Here is a 21,379-nt window from a genome sequence, read left to right on the forward strand (position 1 = left end):
GTGACACACTTCTATTAAACTTTTGTTCTTTCTTCGATCTGAATTCTATCATAAAATAAACTTATGTTCTTATACATTAAGATATTTCAATACTAGACGTATTGAATTGAAATTGGAATTGTTGTGAGTATATCGTTGTTATATTTTTCGAGTATAAATAATAAAATTCCGCAGAAATTTTTAACTTTGCCGTTTCGTAAATTTTTGTAGATGATAAAAAAGCGTGGAGTTATTACCTGTTGACTTCCAAGCACGATATATTAATTTAAATAATTGCATTTAACTAAAATGATTGCATTTTTTAAATGTTGAAAAAGAGTAACTACAAATTGTTGTTAAATGTTAAATGACGATTCAAAAGTGCCTGTAAAAGCCTACTTGAATAAAGTGTTATTTTGATTTGATTTGAATAATAATAAGTGTTCGTTACGCCTTTTCATATAAGACTCCTTGACAGTTTACATGAGTTGACGTGAGTCAGTAGACAGTGGTTCAAGCCGTCCCATTGAACACAATCGAAGGCACAGTTAAGTGTTCTCGTGCACGTGCCCCCTGACAAACAGTGATACGGACAAATGAATAGAAACTTATATTCAAATCATTCGGTTTCTGTAACGGATACCTGTTCTAGCTGTCGACCGCAGTTTCGCTCGCGTTTAAGGGTATTGGTTGTCATGTGTAGAAAGTAGCCTATGTCCTTTCTTGGAGTTGAAGTTTGCTTCATACCAAATTTCATCGAATTCAGTTCAGCGGTTTGCTCGCGAAAGAACAATAGACAGACAAAGTTACTTTTACATTTATAAAATTAAAATATGTTGATAAGGTGCGACGAATAAGAAATAACAACATTATTTATACTTTTAATATTTATTTCTACTTTCAGTTTTACGATAATCAGTTCTATCAAAAAATAAAAAGTAATTTTGTATATCCATAAATATATTATATAAACATATCAGTGTTATAAACGAAATAGTACGAGCAAAATGACTTGCTATATACTAAAAATGGTTTTAATTAAAAAATGTCCATAGTGCAATCTCCTTTGAAATCTCCGTGATTGATTTAACTGGTTATTATTGCTTCGTAACTGAAAGTAATTAAGCGCTTTTGCTCTCATAATTATTTTGTTTACCAAGATGAAAATTTCGAATTCGTCTAACGGAGTTTAAGATTAGAATTTTCTAATATTAATACGGATTTGACTAAACAAATGGCAGACATTATCTACAAGGAAAGGTTAATAGGAGCAGACCGAAACAAACGATGTCTATTCATCTTTGTTCGGTTCGACCTTTAGCTAAATAAGATTTTACTGAGAATTGAGGATAACTCTTATCGATACAATGCCACTTCATTTAGTACTAAGAAAAACAATTCCCTCGCTTTAAACTATTTGTGTGAATCAGTCGACTGTGATGTATCTAATTTTATCACGTTTGTGAATACTAACCTAAGTATTTAAAGGTCAGTTTGAAAATAATAATCCTAGAATGTAATAGACACAAGGTTGCTATGCGTTCCTCATGAAGGAACTAATGTTTAACAATAAAGCAAGTGGGAGCAAGTGAGGACGATACATACTTAATTAGAATAGTTACCGTAATGGGTTCCCTTACTGAATTAACTCGGTGCAATAGAGATTGAAAGTGACTAAAGTTTTAATGTTAACGGTAACGGTGGTACCAAGTCGTTCTAACCAAATTGCAATTGTCTCTCTAAATTAGCTCCACGGTAGATAACAATTTGAAAACAATGAAAGATCGTAACTTAACCCCGTTTTAAATGTTTTATTTCTATTAAATGAGTAACTCTTACGCAAGTTTAGAATACATAAAATTTAAGATTTTCTTACTTACATTAAAATCTATTTTGTGAAATATAAGTTGTATGTCTTTTTAATTTCGTCGACTTATATGTGTACGTATGTGTGTGTGTGAGCGAAAGAAATTGCCCGTAATGATTCTGTGTAATCAAAAAAAAAAACGAATTAAATTTAAAAATATTTCCCAGCAAAAATGCGACATAAAGAATTTCAATTATTTCAAAAGATTTGCGCTACCGATAACTTACATTTCATTGTCTTAGCTGACCAATAGACCTTTTTACAATTCCTTTAATTACAATAGAGATCAATGATTATTATTCGTATAATACTTATTATAATTACTGAAATAGTTTTATCCTCCTTTTAGTATTTTCTTATTATTATATTGACGAGACAATCGTTGTTCTAAATGTAATTTGAAACGGGAATGATAAAATATTTCAAATTGTGAATCTAGAAAAATCTGAGCAACGTTTGAGACAATTCAATTTTATACTCTTCGTCGTCCGGATCCTCGGTCCGCCAATTAACGAACCCTGTAGCCTAACTTATAGGGATGCTGATGCTGACGTCCTGAGTTCAAATAATGGGTGGGGACAACAAAACGTTATTGAGTGCATCTGTTAAGACATTCTCAATAGCACTTTGGAGTTTGGAAGTTTGTACTGCATTCTCCCTTGCGGAAAGCAAGGAATGTACTCTGTCCTTGCGCGATCGTATCGTATTAATTTTGGGAAGAAAGCTATGTAACATATGAGTTCGTACTTTAACATTACCATTTTAGAGGAGGTCTTAAAACTAGCCTCCACTGAAAAGTGAACGAAAATCAATTAAGAGGATTTGGAGATATTTTTTGTTTACATCAAGATACCTATTTAGATTCAGACCTTTCATTTTTAACCATCAAAGATATACTCAAACAAAATATCCCATGTACCAAAACAAAAAACAAACAAACAACAGCCTGTAATGTGGCAGTGGCAGAATTTCTATGAAATTTGTCACATGCAGGTTTCCTCACGATGTTTTCCTTCACCGCTGAGGTCGAGATGAATTATAAAGACAAATTAAACACATGAAACAGCGGTGCTTGCTTGGGTTTGAACCCGAAATCATCGGTTAAGATGCACGCGTTTTAACCACTGGGCCATCTCGACTCGAATGTACCTATATCTCCACTAAATATTTATACCTAGAAATATAAAACACTTTCATCTACTTTTATTACCACCTTAGATTCGAAATTACTTGAATAGTACTACAGATTTCAATATTTTATTATTTTTTTCTAGGCATTATTAATTTTAATTATTTAAATGAAAAATAGACGAGAGATGTATTGAAAACTAAAACTGTCTTCAATGATAAATACGATCCTCACTTTTCTTACAATTCTGTACTTCAATTAAACTGAAACTCATGTTTCTTGAATTATTACTTCTTTAATATAAATATATTTTGTATTTCCAAGATATATTCCAGACGATTCACCAACCTGGAGTAGATTAATAACAAATATAATACAACAACAGCCTGTAAATTCCCAATGCTGGGCTAAAGGCCTCCTCTCCCTTTGAGGAGAAGGTTTGGAACATATTCCACCACGCTGTTCCAATGCGGGTTGGTGGAATACACATGTGGCAGAATTTCTATGAAATTTGTCACATGCAGGGTTCCTCACGATGTTTTCCTTCACCGCTGAGCACGAGATGAATTATAAAGACCAATTAAGCACATAAATCAGCGGTTCTTGCCTGGGTTTGAACCCGCAATCATCGGTTAAGATGCACGCGTTCTAACCACTGGGCCATCTCGACTCGACTAGCAAATATAATAACTTAACTGAAATTGAAATATTTTACATTGATAAAATAAATAATAATTGTATATTAATGTGACTCACTGTACCACTACATTTATTAATAACTTAATAAGCCAGTCTTTAAGTCACTTTGTTACAAACGTACAAAAAAAACGGAATGCCAGATTCCATTAACTTTACGAGCCCTGAGATTTCCCTGTAGGAATTTCGACACTGCAATAGACCAATCCTATTTCTGTTTTATTACAATTTTTTATCTTCGTGGAAAAAGTCTGACGTGATCTTCAAATAAATGTATTTCAATAAAAATATCAACCTTAAGTTAAATAAACTTGTTTTTTGTATTGAAAAAGGGGATTGAAAATGTTGCCACACTCTCCCATAGACACCCATAGACAATATGCCGTAAGAAATATGTGGCGCTTACCTTACGAACCTATCATGTTATGTCTCTTGTGCCTGTAGTCACTTTTTAACCGACTTCTAAAAGGAGGAGGTTTTCAATTCGTCTGTATTTTTTTTAGACACAGGCATCAAATATTACAATAACGATAGCTACGTTACATAATCGTAAATCGGCTTTTAAGTAGTCTAATATTTTTCATTTCATTTTACCTTGCTTAGAGTCCAAGCAATATGTTAAATATGCAATTATTTTTATTACCTTTTAGTGCATTTTTATTTGTTTTAAAATAGTGTTTTGTCTGAAGTCGGTTTTCTTTTGTTAAAATTTTTATTTATACTTGTTTAAGCTAAGGCCATTGGGTTCGAGATATGATACGAGATACTACTATTGGGCAGTGGACTATGCCATAAGAAGGTGGTAACCACAAACGATTTTTAAGGAAATGCAGGATGATTATAGTTTTCTTTCACTTAAATTTTATTTTACTTACTTTTTTAAAAATAATAATAATATTTACAGTATTTATTATTTGAGTTTTAATTCATTTTTAGTTAAATCAACAACTGCAACGTAAATTTCATATTTAAAATGTAATGTAATAATGAAATTACTATAATTTAATTGTTAATCTAAAATACTCTTAAAATAAATGCTCACGCCAAAACTCACGCCAAAACTAAAGGTATATTGTTTTGACAAATATTATCTATTTTATCTTTCAAAACAAAGCTAATATATGTACATCTTCGTCTATATGTATATCTAAGAAATTGTGTGTCCTTGATATTGATTGGTTATTTGCATATCGACGCCCCGAGCTATAAACCAGTAATGGCCTATTATAGACATTGTATATGTGTTTGTTGTTGTCTATCTTTGGACTAGTTGCTAGTTTATATTACTGTAAATTCCGAGGTCCTGGGTTCAAACCATTGAAGTTATGTTGTTTTTAGTCAATAAATCCTCATTAGTACTAACCTGAAATTTGAAAGTTTGCTGTGTGTATTTTTCTTGCTTTCAACACGTGAAGCCTTTGATTATGCACCTGTCTTGCTCCGGTCGTATTGTGTTGCGTAAGCGTCAGATTCTGAGACTAAGGGATACATACATATGGTGCACCTTTTTTACGTAATAATACTCAAATTCAAATTCCTTTATTCAACATAGAAGAGTTACACTTACTTATTGATGGTCAAATTAAACACTACCATCTGTTCGGAAAAAGGAACACCCTGACCTGAGAAGAATTGGCGAAAGAAACTCAGCGGGTCTTTTTTTGTGTCAAATAATTTAGATACATAATTGCATATGAATAGAAACAGCAAGGAGGCGAACGTTTCATTCCCAAGGTGTGCTATTAATAGGAGACACCAGATGAAAAACAACTACCACCGCCCATGAACTTCTCCAACAGTGCTTTTAAATACCTTATAGTCATTCAAGTAGTGAGTAGACTCTTTACTTAAAGATTACTCAAGTCATATTAAGTCTGAATGTGTCCATCTTTAGGTTTCACAGAGTGGTTGTGTGAGGTAGAAAAAGGATAATAATCGCGCTGTTATGGCTATGAGGTATTTTGGGTGGAACTTGTAATAATATCGTGATGTTTCATAGTAAAATTTAGAGGCCGAAGTTAAAGATTTTTTTTGCATTTTTCGTGCATTTTTAGAGTGAGTTTTATGTTTGAACATCATAATTTTTCAAATTTTCGATGAATTATTATAAGAATCCCGTAGGTCACTGAACGTATGCTTCGTAGTCATTCGTTAAACAATGCATGCTTCTAATAATAATTTAGTTATGACCATAAAATAATTTTTCTAAAAAAAGTAACAGAGTTACTATATGACATTAATATTTCGATTCATAACATAGATTAGTTATACAAAATTAACAGTAAATGATTTCACCTATAAAAGAGTATTAGTTTTGGATAATTAGAGTTGGTAGTGATTTGATATATTTAGAGTTGCAACACTGAAACAAAAAATATTATAAGTACGAAAAAAATACTTTATTTTATAATTACTAATTTAATATCTGCGTCGAACTACGCTAGTCTAAATCCTTAAGCCAAGTGTTCAACAGAGATAGTGTAGCACTAACTCTCGCCAAGTACGGGCAGTTCCCGCGGGACGATTCCTGCAATATCTGCAAACCAAACGACCGGTATATGAAATGAAGTGCCTAAAAGACTTAACTAAAGATCAATAGTGAATTCTATATTACAGAAATTAATACATCTTTATATAATTTTATGTAATATTTTGTATTTTATATAAAAGCTTAAATTTAGTAGGGCTGTATGTATATTGTATTTTTAGTAAGCAAAAAAACCGTATAATATGTATTAATATTGAAAATATTAATATAATATGTAATAATATTGAATTCGTTAATTTTTTTGCTTTTATATGTTATATACGTGCAAAATTTCTCAATTAATTATATTATATTAATTAAGATTCAATTAATTGAAACTTACAATTTATAATTATGTATGTCTTATTCAAATCATCATGTTACAAAATTAAGGTGCAAAGTCGCGGTTCGAAATGTAGATTGAATACGAGACAGAAGAATCGACATTAAATTTAATATAAAAGTAATAAATAAATTGAAAACAATATAAAAAGTTATTTACATTTATTAACATAAGAATTAACAACATTAAATGTTAAATATGTATACAAATATGAACTAAAACTAGTTACTGTATAAATCTTGACCGCGTGGAATGGTGGCAAGAATGCTAGCAGCATTTCCCCGTTGAATCGCAATTCCGATCCTCTGGGCAAAAAACGAACCAGCCCTCCTGTCACCAGTGGAGGCAATGAGGCGAGGTGTTATACTTTTGATGAAGCTTTTTGCACCAGTACTCCAAGGGCCAAGCGTTTCGACAGCAAATGGAACAAAAAAATAATTAGATATAATACACGAATATTATTTTTTTGGCTTCAGCTTTTTCCGCAGCGGCACCGGCTTTTAACATTGTTTCTCGAATTTGAGATGGCGCCAGTGTGTCAACACATGTAGCGTCCCACACAAGGGCCCGACCTCGTTCCCAGGGAACCAATGTTAGTCCATCAGGTCTCTTACCATCATCACGACTAATTCCACGAGGCTCAGTAAGAGCAGGAACGTCGATGGTGCCCTTTTTATTATGTCATTAAGAGAACCGTGGTGGAAAAGCCTACCTGAACTCCTTGGGCAAGAGAGACCATGTAAACCGAAAGAGTCCACCTCCTTTCCACACGGGCATCTGTGCTGAGAACACAGAGGTGTTCCCAGTCGGAGACCAATCGATATGCGAAAACATTCATTATCTAAAAGTGTCCCAAGATTTTTAGAGGGTAATGAATTCAACCAGTGACTAGACTCTTTAGATGATAACGCTAGAAGCCTGGCACGGTCTTGAGCACTTGATAAATTTTGTGTCAAACTGTTGTCAAAAACAAAAATATAACTTAGTTATTATTTACCAGTTTATAACAGCTTTTTATTACTATTAAATTACATTTGACTGTCTTTATTTGAGCAGTACTTTTTTCATAAAGATATCTCGCAAACAAATTAAAGTGATTCTAGATTCCTCCATTCCTTACTCAAAAACACAATAGCTTATTTACACTCATTCGAGTAAAAATATGTTTTATTAATATTATAAATATTATTTATCAGTTTAACGGGAAATTATAACGACATTTTTTATATGAAATAGGTTTCAACTAAACTAGAGATAAGTTTTTTTTTATGCTATAAGGTAAACGAACGGCTTATCATGGACATCTGCAACACCGAGGGGCTTGCAGGTGTGTTGTCAGCCTTAAAGAAATAAGTGCTTTTAATGAACTATACGATTACTACTGTAGATCATTTGTATTCGATACAGCATGATTTTAATGCTTTAATTACGCCGCTTTATTATTTAATGTTAAATACATATATCGTTTTTCCTGAAATATACAATATTTTTAATAATATACGCACCGCTTTTAATAATCAATAAATAAACATTTCCATAAAAGTAAAGTAAGAGCCTGTAAATTTCCCACTCCTGGGTTAAGGCCTCCTCTCCCATTGGGAAGAGGGTTTGGAACATATTCCACCGCGCTGTTTTTTTTTTTTTGAGACAACATCACATACATTACTCTGATCCCAATGTAAGTAGCTGAAGCACTTGTGTTGTGGATATCAGAAGTAACGACGGTACCACAAACACCCAGACCCAAGACAACATAGAAAACTAATGGTAATCTACATCGACTCGGCCGGGAATCGAACCCGGGACCTCAGAGTGGCGTACCCATGAAAACCGGTGTACACACCACTCGACCATGGAGGTCGTCGCTGTTCCAATGCGGGTTGGTGGAATGCACAGGTGGCAATATTTTGATGTAATTAGACACATGCAGGTTCCCTCACGATGTTTTCCTCCACCGCCGAGCACGAGATTAATTATAAACACAAATTAAGCACATATATATATGTGATGTTTGCCTGGAATTGAACCAGAAGTCATCGATTAAGATGCACGCGTTCTAACCACTGGGCCTTCTTGGCTCTTACATTTCCATAGATAAGTTGAAATTTGCGTGCTTCCTCTGACATGCGTATCTAAAAGTAAATATGTGCATAGTATATAATTTTATATTTAAATAGTCGGTAAGTACATTTAGGGTTGATCTTTATATAATTCGTAATCTTTACCATGAAGGAATTCCTCAATTATATGTTAGTGTATTAAAGTCTATATAAATATATGGATAATACATATTGATATCAAATATGATTTTCGTTTAGTAAGTAACAGATTTAATATCATAACAGGAAAGTAAAAAAGATTTCCGATTAAACTGTCCTTTTTAAATTGTATTTTCATATTCACTTTATAATTACTTTTATGTCGATCATAATTCCAAATGAAATTGGGATATGTGAAGCCCACAATACGTCTATAATTGAATTTTCATCACTCGAATGGACCCTACGGGAATTCAAGCCTTGTAAAATTCATTGGGAATACAAAACCTGTATCGCCACGATGACCTTCTGGATAAAAACTTGAAAATTAACCAAACGTTACAAGTTCAAATCTTAACGCGCACTACTGGGTTTTTACATGTTCATGTTGTATTTTTTTATGTCACATTCAATTATTGAGGAAAACTATATTTAATTTTTCTGATTTGTAGCATTTTTAACGGATGATAATTTCTTACTCTTAAAGATTTTATAAAGTAAGAAAATATTCATAGGCCGCTTTTAAATAAATATCCAATTTATTTTTGAATTACGTAATACTTGGAATTCTTAGTAACAATCTGTACTGGATACGTTTAAAATATTTTAATTATAATTACTTCGGTCTTATTTTAAAAGCAACAGCGATAAAGTGAATAAAATTTCTATAGTATAATGTTTAATATCCTATAATGATCTACTGTAACAAAAGAAAGTAGAATCGCAGAAAGCCTTCCCGAGCACTCGGGCAGCCTAACGACGTTATAACTGAAGTTCGTTGAAAAATGCAGAAACAATTTCCATCAGAAAAATTGAATTATATATTTTTTGCAAATATCAACTTGCTAACGAATTGTTTAGGTAATGCCTTATTTATAGTTTTACAGTCCAGAACATTCAAATAGTTATTACTAAAATTAAAGTAAAATTTTAATCAAATTTTTACAATAATAATACCCAATAACGTTCCTGTATGTACATATATGTTACCGTAAGATTACAAACATCGTTAGATTATAATCTATCTCATCAGATTGTGAAATGTCAAAATATTGTGAACCGTGAAATATGATTGCAATTTAACGCATTATTTATCGCTAAATTGTAGCAATATATGCAAGAAAAATGTCAACACAGTCGACCATTGTCTTAGTTGCGTAGATCTTATTATGTATTATGACTTGAAATACTCTCGGGTAATATAATTTAGTATCAAAAATATAACTTATATTATATCAGAATACGCATATCATCATTAAAATCCTATACTGGGAGAAAGAGGAGAGAATACTGTCAAATATCAGGTGACTCAAGTCCTCAGCCCAATTACCATAAATTATTTTTTGTATTTATAACTACATGGTAATGGTTACATAATAATTTTCTTCAAATATTAGTAAGAGATGTTACTAATCTCTGAAGAAAATTATCATATAACCATTCAATTCAGCTATTGGTGATGATGATTATTTCAGCCATAACGAAAAATGTCAAAAGAAATCAGACAACCACGGACAAATTATGGGGCACAAGTGAATGCGCAAACACAGATCTCTTCTTTCTCTCAAAATTCGTTATCAAATACGATGTCATCGGAATGCCACTGCGAATTATCCAAGGCACGTTATACACTCTTTCAATTGCCAGACTCATGATAGAATAGACTCTAAAACTTTGTGATGACTAAGGAGAATAACTAACTTTTATTTTTTATAGTCTATGTAGGCGGACGTGCAATCATCCAACCTTAAGAGCTAAGACGTCAAATGTATCAATAGTTACACAGTTTTATTTTTTAGTTTTATTTATGTACGCATTTATTTTATTGTAAAGTAGTTTCTCATAAGATTTTTAAGTCTCATGTGTGAAGGAGTTACATTTGTTATTAATCATTATTTGCTTGGTGGTAGGGCTTTGTGCAAGCCTGTCTGGGTAGGTACCACCCACTCATCAGTTATTCTACCGCCAAATAACAGTACTCAGTATTGTTGGGTTTCGGGTTTGAAGGGTGAGTGAGCCAGTGTAACTACAGGCACAATGGACATAACATCTTAGTTCCCAAGGTTGGTGGCACATTGACGATGTAAGGAATAGTTAATATTTCTTACAGCGTCATTGTCTATGGGCGATGGTGACCACTTACCATCAGGTGGCCCATATGCTCGTCCGCCAACCTGTAACATAAAAAAACACCTAGAAACATAAGACCTATTCTATTTTATGTGTTAAAAGAAAGAAATCTTTTGTACCTCAGCTGCACGCTTTTCTAAACAAAGATGAACGAGCGCCATTCGTTTCGGCTTGCACCCATTAACCTTACCTTTAAGATAATACCTAGCTTTTGCCTATTCGCAATTGCAATCAATATTATAATTCTCATAAATCTATCGAAATTACTTTCACTAATAACTGCTGAAATTAGCTTAATTTGGTTATCCGAGCTGCAGAAAATTTATAAAATAAAAGATAGATAAACAAAGCTTTGTCTTTTTTTTTTAATATAAAAAAACAATGATGAGGGAAAGAGAACACAGGCTTTGAATGCGTCGGGTATTTACGCTTTACAAATATTATAAGGCCGATAAACTATGTCGATTTGTATCGACATATTGATGTATAATTTTTTTTAAGAAATCATTTTTTATTATTAGTATTATTTGTTCTTGAGAAATATCGTTAAATGTCAAAATAAAAAATCATTTTATCCCATGTAAATTTTACGAGAACTTGACAAAACGAAAAACAGAATCGCGCACTTGAAATTCCTTCAGGGAAATCTCAAGGAATATAACGTTAATAGGAATATACTTTCTCTTTCGTTTTAACGTTAACAAAACAAAGCATCGTAAAAGTTGATAAGTTAAGCTGTAAGGAAATATTAGCCGAGAGTCGACTTTGTGAAATACAATATTTGAAGTTTTTGTTTACCAATACCGTCGTGGACTAACAGATCTAAAGTAATTAGTTTATTTTAAATATAGTTTTGTTATAGGAATCAATTTTAATTAACGTACGATGAGACTGAACAACTTTTACAACAAAATATCTTACGAACGCATCTATAAACAGATTTAAATTACACCTTTAATATATTAATTAATATCTTCTTATATAAGAAACACACATATCCACACAAACTCTAACACACCTTACATACTCACACAACACGTAACCATTTCTTGCAAATATAAATTATAATAAGTTGTGAATAACTGTGTTAAATTAAGTTTTGATGCTTACCAAAGCTTTACAAAGTGTGGCAATTTATGAATGAACTGTAAGAGGATGGCGCCTGTGTCTGTAAGACAGTTTATACTAGCACGGACACAGACGTTCATTATGTCTCAAAAATGTATAGCATTGTACTACCTACATATCAAAATGGTGTTTTTATAGCAAGTTGAGACGGACATATCGTAGTTTAGTATCTTTATGAAATATATATTTTTTTAATTTATTTTAGTGTAAATTTAGTATATAGTTATATGAAGCCCCGAAACTATATAAATATATTATGTGTTTTACCAATATTAATATAGTATTCTTAGAAATATTCATTACTTGTTTGTCTGTCGTACATTTAGTTGTGTTTTTTTTTTAATTTTTGATATATTTTTGCTCGTACAAAAATTGTTAAAAACCTTCAGTTCGTAGAATATATTTAATAAAAATCATAAATAAAATCAATAAGCTGTCGTAAAACAACACCGTGACATGCATCACTTTTCTGATGTTCGAAATACAATAACATAAAATTATGCAGAGGCTGAATACACGCGACGCCCCGACGCAAACATTGTTACCTGCATCCAATTAGTTCACCAGAGCTGAATTGTAAATCCGCGAGACGACGTCCATAGTAGCCACGTAACACAATTTACAGTATTTATACTACCGGTCCAATATTATATTTGTTTTGTGTAAGCTATTGTATTCATCCGTTTTGTTTTTGTGGTTTCTGTGTTATAGATACAACATCAATTACCGTTTAGTTATTGAATATTACTTTAAACAGAAATCTCCAAATATGTCTTCGAAAACAAATGCTATCTACGTACTGAATGATTGATAACCTTATATAGATAAGTTGCAAGATGAATGATAGGCAAATATTCACATTATTAATCACGAAATCTCAAAAACTATAACACTGTGGTAGGGCTTTATGCAAGCCCGCCTGGTTAGGTACCACCCACTCATCAGATATTCTACCGCTAAACAACAGTGCGCAGTATTGTTGTGTTCCGGTTTGAAGGGTGAGTGAGCCAGTAAAACTACAGCCACAGGGGACATAGCATCTTAGTTCCCAAGGTTGATGGCACATTGACAATGTAAGGAATAGTTAATATTTCTTACAGGGTCATTGTCTATGGGTAATGGTGACCACTTATTATCAGGTGGCCTATGTGCTTGTCCGCCAACCTATACCATAACAAAAAAACTTGAAATTTGTAAGGTAGTTTTATAATAGGGTGTAAACATCCGCTAACAAATTTTACGAAATTGCATCCCTATGGCGGTAAAAGGTGGGTTGGGAGTTTGTTATACTATTAAACTTAATCATCAATAAAAATAAATCGTTGAGATGGATTAGAACAGCAAGTGGCAGTAAAGGAAAACATGCTCAAGAAAACTGCATGTATGTAATTTTAATAAAATGAATTTATATCACATGTGTATGTATCAACCCTCATCGGAATAGAAGCGTAACCCGAATTGTATGTTTATAATATAAATGTAATACGAGGAAACTTTCGCTAGGTATCATTTTTGAAGGTTTAACAATCCACGCATGCCGCCTTATGTAATTTATTATACAAATAAATCTTACAGTTTTAATGATATAGAAAAGCTATTTCTGCCGTTCTCTGAAAATCACAAAAGTCTGACAAGTCTGAAAATTTCACTGAAAATCAGATTTGGAAAGGGAAGGCCTGACGTCATAGGCTTTTAGGTTGCCGACATAAGCTGAGTGGCTATCCGATTGGCAACGGCACGCTACTGTGTACTTAAATTTACCGCTTTTGTTATTTATAAATTACTTGTTTCAATTACCTATTGTTAATGTTTTGAATATGATTCAAAGTCGTTATTGTCAGCAAATTGTTTCAACCTCTACTGGTAAATACTTAACCGATGATTGCGAGTTCAAACCCAGGCAAGCACCACTGAATATTCATGTGTTTATTTTGTGTTTATAATTTATCTCGTGCTCAGTGGTGAAGAAAACATCGTGAGGGAACCTGCGCATTGGAACAGTGTAGTGAAATATGTTCCAAGCCCTCTCCTCGAAAGGGAAAGAAGGCCTTAGCCCAGCAGTGGGAAGTTTTCAGGCTGTTGTTGATGTTGTTGGTATATAATATGTAATTTAAAGACAGAAAGAACTAAAGTGGACCCAGACAATCTCTCTCGACAGCTACCCTTTTTAGATGAGCAGCTACCAGGCTGATTATGATGTATGGATGTCAACAAAACATATATTAGTGAACTAGCTATGCCCGCCACTTCGTGAGCGTTTAAATTTAGATTTCTCCATTCATTTATTTAATTGTTACTTTATTTGATATTCAAGTGACATTTTATTTTGCTCTCTCTTCAACATTACAAGCGTCTTGATGTTTCCAAGTTTTAAAATTCAAGTTGACGCAGAAGAAATTTCACGTCGATAGAAAAGACATTTGAAACGTGTGCTCAGAGTTAGAGATAAAACACGTACCAGATGAGTGTATCAAACTTTGCTAAATTGTATCGCAGCTTTACGAACCTAATAAAAAAATAAATCTTATCTTAAAAATAAAGTGTTTTTTGGAAACCCACATGAAGTCTGGTTTTCTTTGTCAAAAAAAAAAAAAAATCATGAGGACGGATAACAAGTAAAACGCATTGATACAAAAGCGACGCTTTCTTTCACGAGTAGTTAATATTACAATTATCTGAGTGTACGTTAACGAATAACTAATTACAGCAAAATAACATAAAAATTATCAATTATATAGTATATGGCCAATTATATAGTTATGGAGTTTATTAGTTTGAGAGTTTTTTACATTGGTATATATTCAAAACCATTTTTTTTTTGCAAATGACTGTATCCTATTTCAATGTAATTATAAAAAGCTGTATTTATAACTTATAATTATAGACCTTTTCCATTTACTATATAACTTATATTCCGAACTTTTATTGCAATTACAGACTAAGTAATAAGTTATGTAAGAGTGTTTGTTAATCGTACAAGTCAAGTGACATTGATATTCACGAATAATAACATTAGTGGACAGCAAGCAATGCTTCGCGTTTGTTCTACAGATTTCAAAACCTATGAAAGCCTTTTTTTAAATTTAATTTCACTGTAAGCCATTGTAATGTCTGTTCGCATGTTTTACATTTGATTTTTTTTATCCCAGCCATTGCGCCTCTCTTCGCCTGGTCAGTGACTTTTTTTCCGTTCTCTAAAATTATTTGTTGGCAAATCGCAATAATGTACGTAATGTATGTACATTACAATTAAGAATGCTCTTTAATTTTCTGCATATCTATGACAAAATATGAACACCATAATCAATCTTCTACGTGCAGCTATCATCCCACCATCACTGTGACAAAGATCGTCTGACGCTATTAATATATAAGATTTAATAAGCTCATGTACACAGCGTATTTCCGTAAGTCAGTCTTCAACATTTCACTAGTGAGCTGAAGTCAGATGACACAAATCACTACAGCTTTAAAATCTATAAGGATAGGACTTTGTCAAATTACATCGATGGAATGTTTTCAGAAGTATAATAATAATTTTAAAAAGTTAAGTTAACAAATGAATAGGGATAATATGGGATTCACAATGACATATCGTCGGATTGACGCTTCCCGTTAATCTAGACGAAATCGAGTCCCTTTTAGAGGGCTCTCGATTCCATTTTGATTGCAGCTTTCACAGATTACATAATTTCGTACAATGATTGGATGAAATATCACAAGAGTTGTATATATATTGTATTAAAAAGTCTGATATTTCAGACATCAGTGTAAATAATTTATCTGTCGATACGGACAATCAGAAAGATAATACTCAACATTGAAATACTAAAATAATGATTATAATATTAAGTTCCTCTATTATTATTTCATACATAACACAATAGTGTAACTATACGATCTATTGTGAAATTCACTTAACTGATTCTATGTAAGATGTATTTTAACCTAAAACATTGTATCGTGTTTAATAAAATAACGTATTTATTGTAAACTAGCGACCCTTTGCACGGGTATTTGATATGTATCGTTAGAGATAAAATTAAAGACTGTCCTTGTGTGAAATCAAACTAGATAAAATAAGTCTCTTAATATTTTAACTAGCTGTGCCCTCGACCTTGTACGCGTTTGAATTAAACAAAAAAAAATCTTGTAGCCTAAGTTACTTCTTATATATCAGTTATCTGCCAGTGAAAGTCCCCTCAATATCGGTCCAGCCGTTTCTGAGATTAGCCGGAACAAACAGGCCAAACAAACAACAAACAGACAAACAAAAATTGTAAAAAATGTTATTTCACTATACGTATACATATGCATCGAGTAAAAAAGGGCTATTTTAATATTACAATCAGACACTCCAATTTTATTATATGTATAGTTAAAATTGTGAATAAGAAGATTCACAAGAGAGTTTTATAAAACGGATGGTAGGTTATTACAAAATAATTAATACTATATTTTAAGCTGCAATTAGGTATATTTTGCTGCTTATGTCATAATTCATTTGTAATATAATAATACACTTAATGAGTTATTTGCATGGAGTGCTTATTGTTCAGTTGTTGTTTATCAAATATTTCAATAGCAACGATATATTTAAATAAAGTATTTTATTTAAAAACTATATTTTAAAAAAAGAGTAACTACTGAGTTTCTTGCCGGTTCTTCTCGGTAGAATCTACTTTCCGAACCGGTGGTAGCTTTACTTAATTGTAAAATGACGATTCAAAAGTGCTTGTAAAAGCCTACTTGAATAAAGTTTATTTTGATTTAATTTGAATAATCCTTTCTTTAATACTTAGTACAACGGAACAACCATTTTTTTAAACGAGGCAATTGTTATACCAGCTGGGGTCAGCGCAGACTTTTTATGTTTCAATGACCTCTTGTATTATCTTTTTGCACATATTATCCCTCGCACAGTCCTTCCGCATTTTTGACCTTTTTTTTGACTCTCGACTTATAGCTATCAATCAAATGTCCATAACATGATAATCGGTTTTCCTTTAGCTTTTCCATCACTAGAGCTATTTTAGAGGTTCCTTTTACATGTCCGTTTTATATTCTATTTATTCATGTCACTCGAAGCTTGTCATTTATGTCGACATTTTCATCTCTTATATGTGATCGTATTTCATCCGTTGCCTCAGTCACCTAACACTACAAGACATTCGTGACAAGTGACAAAAGTCCTATAAGTAAAACTCGTAAAACAGATTACTGCCGAATTACACAACCAATATAAATAGCTGCCTATCGCGCTATTCGACGCTATTCGTCGCTATAGATTCTCACGTCAGTTCAAGCCGAAAAAGCAAATCGACGTGTCAAAGTATCGAATATAGGTCATATGATATTAAACGTTGTTACGTTTATGTAATTCATATTCACATAAGAAATAAAAATGGATAATTTGTACTAGCGTATTTAAGTCGGCTGTGATCGGTTTTTCGAATGTAGCCGATGCTACATCTAAGTTTTGTCGTATTATACCGGTTTATTAAATTTTTACCGATTTTGTCACAAAAGCTGAAACCATTTTATTGATCGTCATAAGAAATATTTGAAACACATCGAGAAATTTTAGATCATTATAAAATATATGTCTTTCGAAGCTAATTAATATATTACTTCGTAAAGTCAAACTATTGTCGTCCATGTTTGTATGAAAGTTAAGTTAGAGCCTTACTCGACGAAAATAAGATGTCAACTAAGTATGCAGACTTCGTAGCATGTTTACAATCTTTGGCGGCGTAACGTCTGAAATTGACATAAGATCCGAGTTACGAGCAAAGCAGTTAGAAATAAAATATTTCACTGCAGAATACTGTGCGTTTTATTTTATTCCCTTACCTCAACTACGGAAAATTTTAGTTCGCTGACATATATTGAGTTACCAGACGAGTTTTGTCAAATAAAACCAACGTGTTTTTCCTTGCTTGCCTTGCGGGCTGTTGAATCGCATGATACTCGAATCTTTTCACTTTTGTTAGTCGTATATTTTTCAATCTAAAAGTTACCGCCAATAGTAGTTATATAACGTACGAAGTTTTGAAAATATGTTCCGACCGATACTACTTCCGAACGTCTCAAACGTCTAAACTTCGTAAATCTTGGCACGGTCGTGATGGAAGATTATGGCAACAGTTTCGAGTATGATAAATTAAGTTCCACACTAAAATATAGTTCCAGCTCAACACAATACTGTAGCGTATTCTACTTTTAAGTTTCAGAAGCATTTTCTTAAAAATTTCAAACATAAATTAGAAGTGCTTCATCACGTCGGCGTTCGTCATTGATCATTACAAAGTAATTAACCATTCATATCAGCAGTAATTCAGCTAATAATGATTTATTCTATAACGTAATTAATAATAGTTTCATCACACGTAGGTACATTATAATTATATTTGTATAATGTATTATAGATCTTATGCAGAAGACGGACGGGCGATTATTGCATGTACAGCCAGCGTGACGTTTATAAATTGCACGCAGATGGACACTGGGTTAGATCAGGAATGACATAATTGATGGCTGTGGTCGCGGCTTATATAAAGGGATGCTTTACATAACTACCCTATATACTTCCTCATAAATATTCACATAACGGTTAGAAGATAAATGTTTCAACGTAACAAAAGATCGTGTTTATTTGGATTCTGGATTGTACGCGGCAAACATGCGATTAAAATTATAAATAAATATATTGATATAATGTGACTTGAATCAAATTAATATGTCTGATACATAATATTTATTAATATCTCTTTAAACATCAGGATTTCGTTTGAGATTTATTATATTTATTATATAAATCTTTATACCAAATGAAAGTACGTAAATTTAATACAACATTATATTTCGATCTTCTCGATAGTTCTATGCTTTACTAACTAAATTAAGAAAGATAAAATAAAATATCTTTAAAAATCACATATAAAAAATACAAATAAACGTTTTCGAATGTACATAGGCTTTCTAACATTCTTATTAAGCAATCTTTTATAGATAGTGCTATGCTCAATCCTTTAGGTATATTATAAGCATAAATGACTTTATTCGTAAAATATACAGCCATTTTATTAACATTTTTATTTTCATACATTACCATAATAATTACAAGTTAAACTATATTTTAATACGCAATTACTAAGCGCCATACCTCATAAGCTTGCCGTGCGTAATATGGAATAAGCCAGATTCCTACGTGACTCGGGACACGGTCTAGTAGAACGGGTCGGGTCAACTAATCTCGCCCTCGGTGCACTACGGGTCAAACAATCTAGCCCCTCAGAAAGCTATTTCAACCCGAATTAAAGGTTTTATGATTCTATACATTGAGACATCATAAGACATTTACATACACGACTTGAATTGTCTTTAAAATAAGGCATTTAATTTATAAATATTTCACACCTTTTTTATATATAACGGTTTTAAAACTTTTATAATACTTTAATATTAAATGAAAACACCTGTAAATTCAATCGAATTCATAACTTATCTCATATACAACCTCGCTTAAATTCTATTCAGCCCAAAAGGATTATTGGATTAACTTGTTTATGTGAAACGTAATATATAGTTTTAGCGGTCAATTAACATACATATTACGCTTTTAATCCCGGCAACAGCCTTAACATTGACCCTACTTTGTTATGTCTGTCATTTTGACAGTATACACCGAATTTGAAATCGCGTAAACACAAAGCCGAGTTTACAGAGTCAAAACTCTATTTCAAGTTATAATTGAGTAACAAGTACTGTATATGTCTAGACACGGTGTCGTGTCCCTTTATTCATTAAACCACTCCACACATCGCCGTTCTGACACTTTTCGTCTGAATTAGGAACCACTGTAGACTGTCCACAAAAAATAGTATAACAAAATATTGACATATATATTTTTTTCTGAAATTTCAGTACATTTTTTTTAAATAAGTATATAATAAAAATGATACAGGTTTTTAATATAACAAATGTATTTTTGACGTGAAACATAAAATGGTGCGCCTGGTGTTTCGACCAACCAACATCCCTTCACACATTGATCATATTCTCGGAAACTTGGTATTAAACGACATTCTGTAAACTTGGATATCGTAAAAAATCTGTACAGAGGACCACCTGGAAATATTGCCGTATAAGAATAGAGTTTTGGTGAATCATCAAAATAAACGTAGCGATTTTCGCCCACAATATTGTATGCCTTCTTTTTTTAAATCGTATAAAAGTGGTTACGCTGGTTGGGCGTTTCGAGATCGGATGACATATTTCCTAGAATATTCTTCAATTGAATTAATACAGAACCGAATATAAATTTCACGTAACCGCATTAAAAGTTCAAGCTAAAGCATAAAAGTATTGCTCATGTTTCATATAAAAGTATTAATAAAAGTATTGCTCATTATTCTAATTCATGTAATACTATTTACACATGACCAAATGTCGCGACAGTGATTTATGTTGCATCTGGAGACAAATAACAACAAATCGTAGTAAAAAGCTTATCCATGAAAAGACATATTATATACCAATATTTATTTATGGATCGAGTTGTATCAAAGTCTTATATAATTAAAGTACGCATACAATAAATATTGGACAAAATCCCATACATTACTCTGATCCCAATGTAAGTAGCTAAAGTACTCGTGTCATGGAAAATCAGAAGTAATGACGATACCACAAACACCCAGACCCAAGAAAAAGACTGCCGGGAATCGAACCCGGGATCAGAGAGTGGTTTACCCATGAAAACCGGTGCACACACTATTCGACCACGGAGGTCGTCAAAAATATCATCCTACTACTATTATAAAGGCAAAAGTTTGTAAGTATTGATGTATGGATGTTTGTTACTCTTTCACGTAAAAACTACTGAATGGATTTGAATGAAACTTTACCACAATATAGCTTATACATCAGAATAACACATAGGCTACAATTTTTGAGGTTTCTAATGTGAGGTCGTAAAAAACACATTTTTTGCGCTTACATTGCAAACCCTTACTGAATCCTACAAGATAGATCAAAACAATGTACTACAGTATTGTCAGTTTTACAACTTAAAAAGGTCTACAAAAAAGTCCGTGATGGTATATGTTTATCTCTTAGGAATAACCCACAATAACCATTTTTTATAGTTTACTTTGTACGAGAAATAATGGCTTATTTACGAAGCGATTTTAAGCGATTACTAGACTAGACGGGACGAACCTGAAGTCCACGCGAACGAAGTCGCGGGCAAAAGCTAGTTTATTTATATGTATAAGAAATTCAAAGGCGACGTTCACTTATTTTTCAATTCACGAACCTG

Source organism: Vanessa cardui, chromosome 13 (genome assembly GCF_905220365.1).
Source record: "Vanessa cardui chromosome 13, ilVanCard2.1, whole genome shotgun sequence".
Lineage (NCBI taxonomy): Eukaryota > Metazoa > Arthropoda > Insecta > Lepidoptera > Nymphalidae > Vanessa > Vanessa cardui.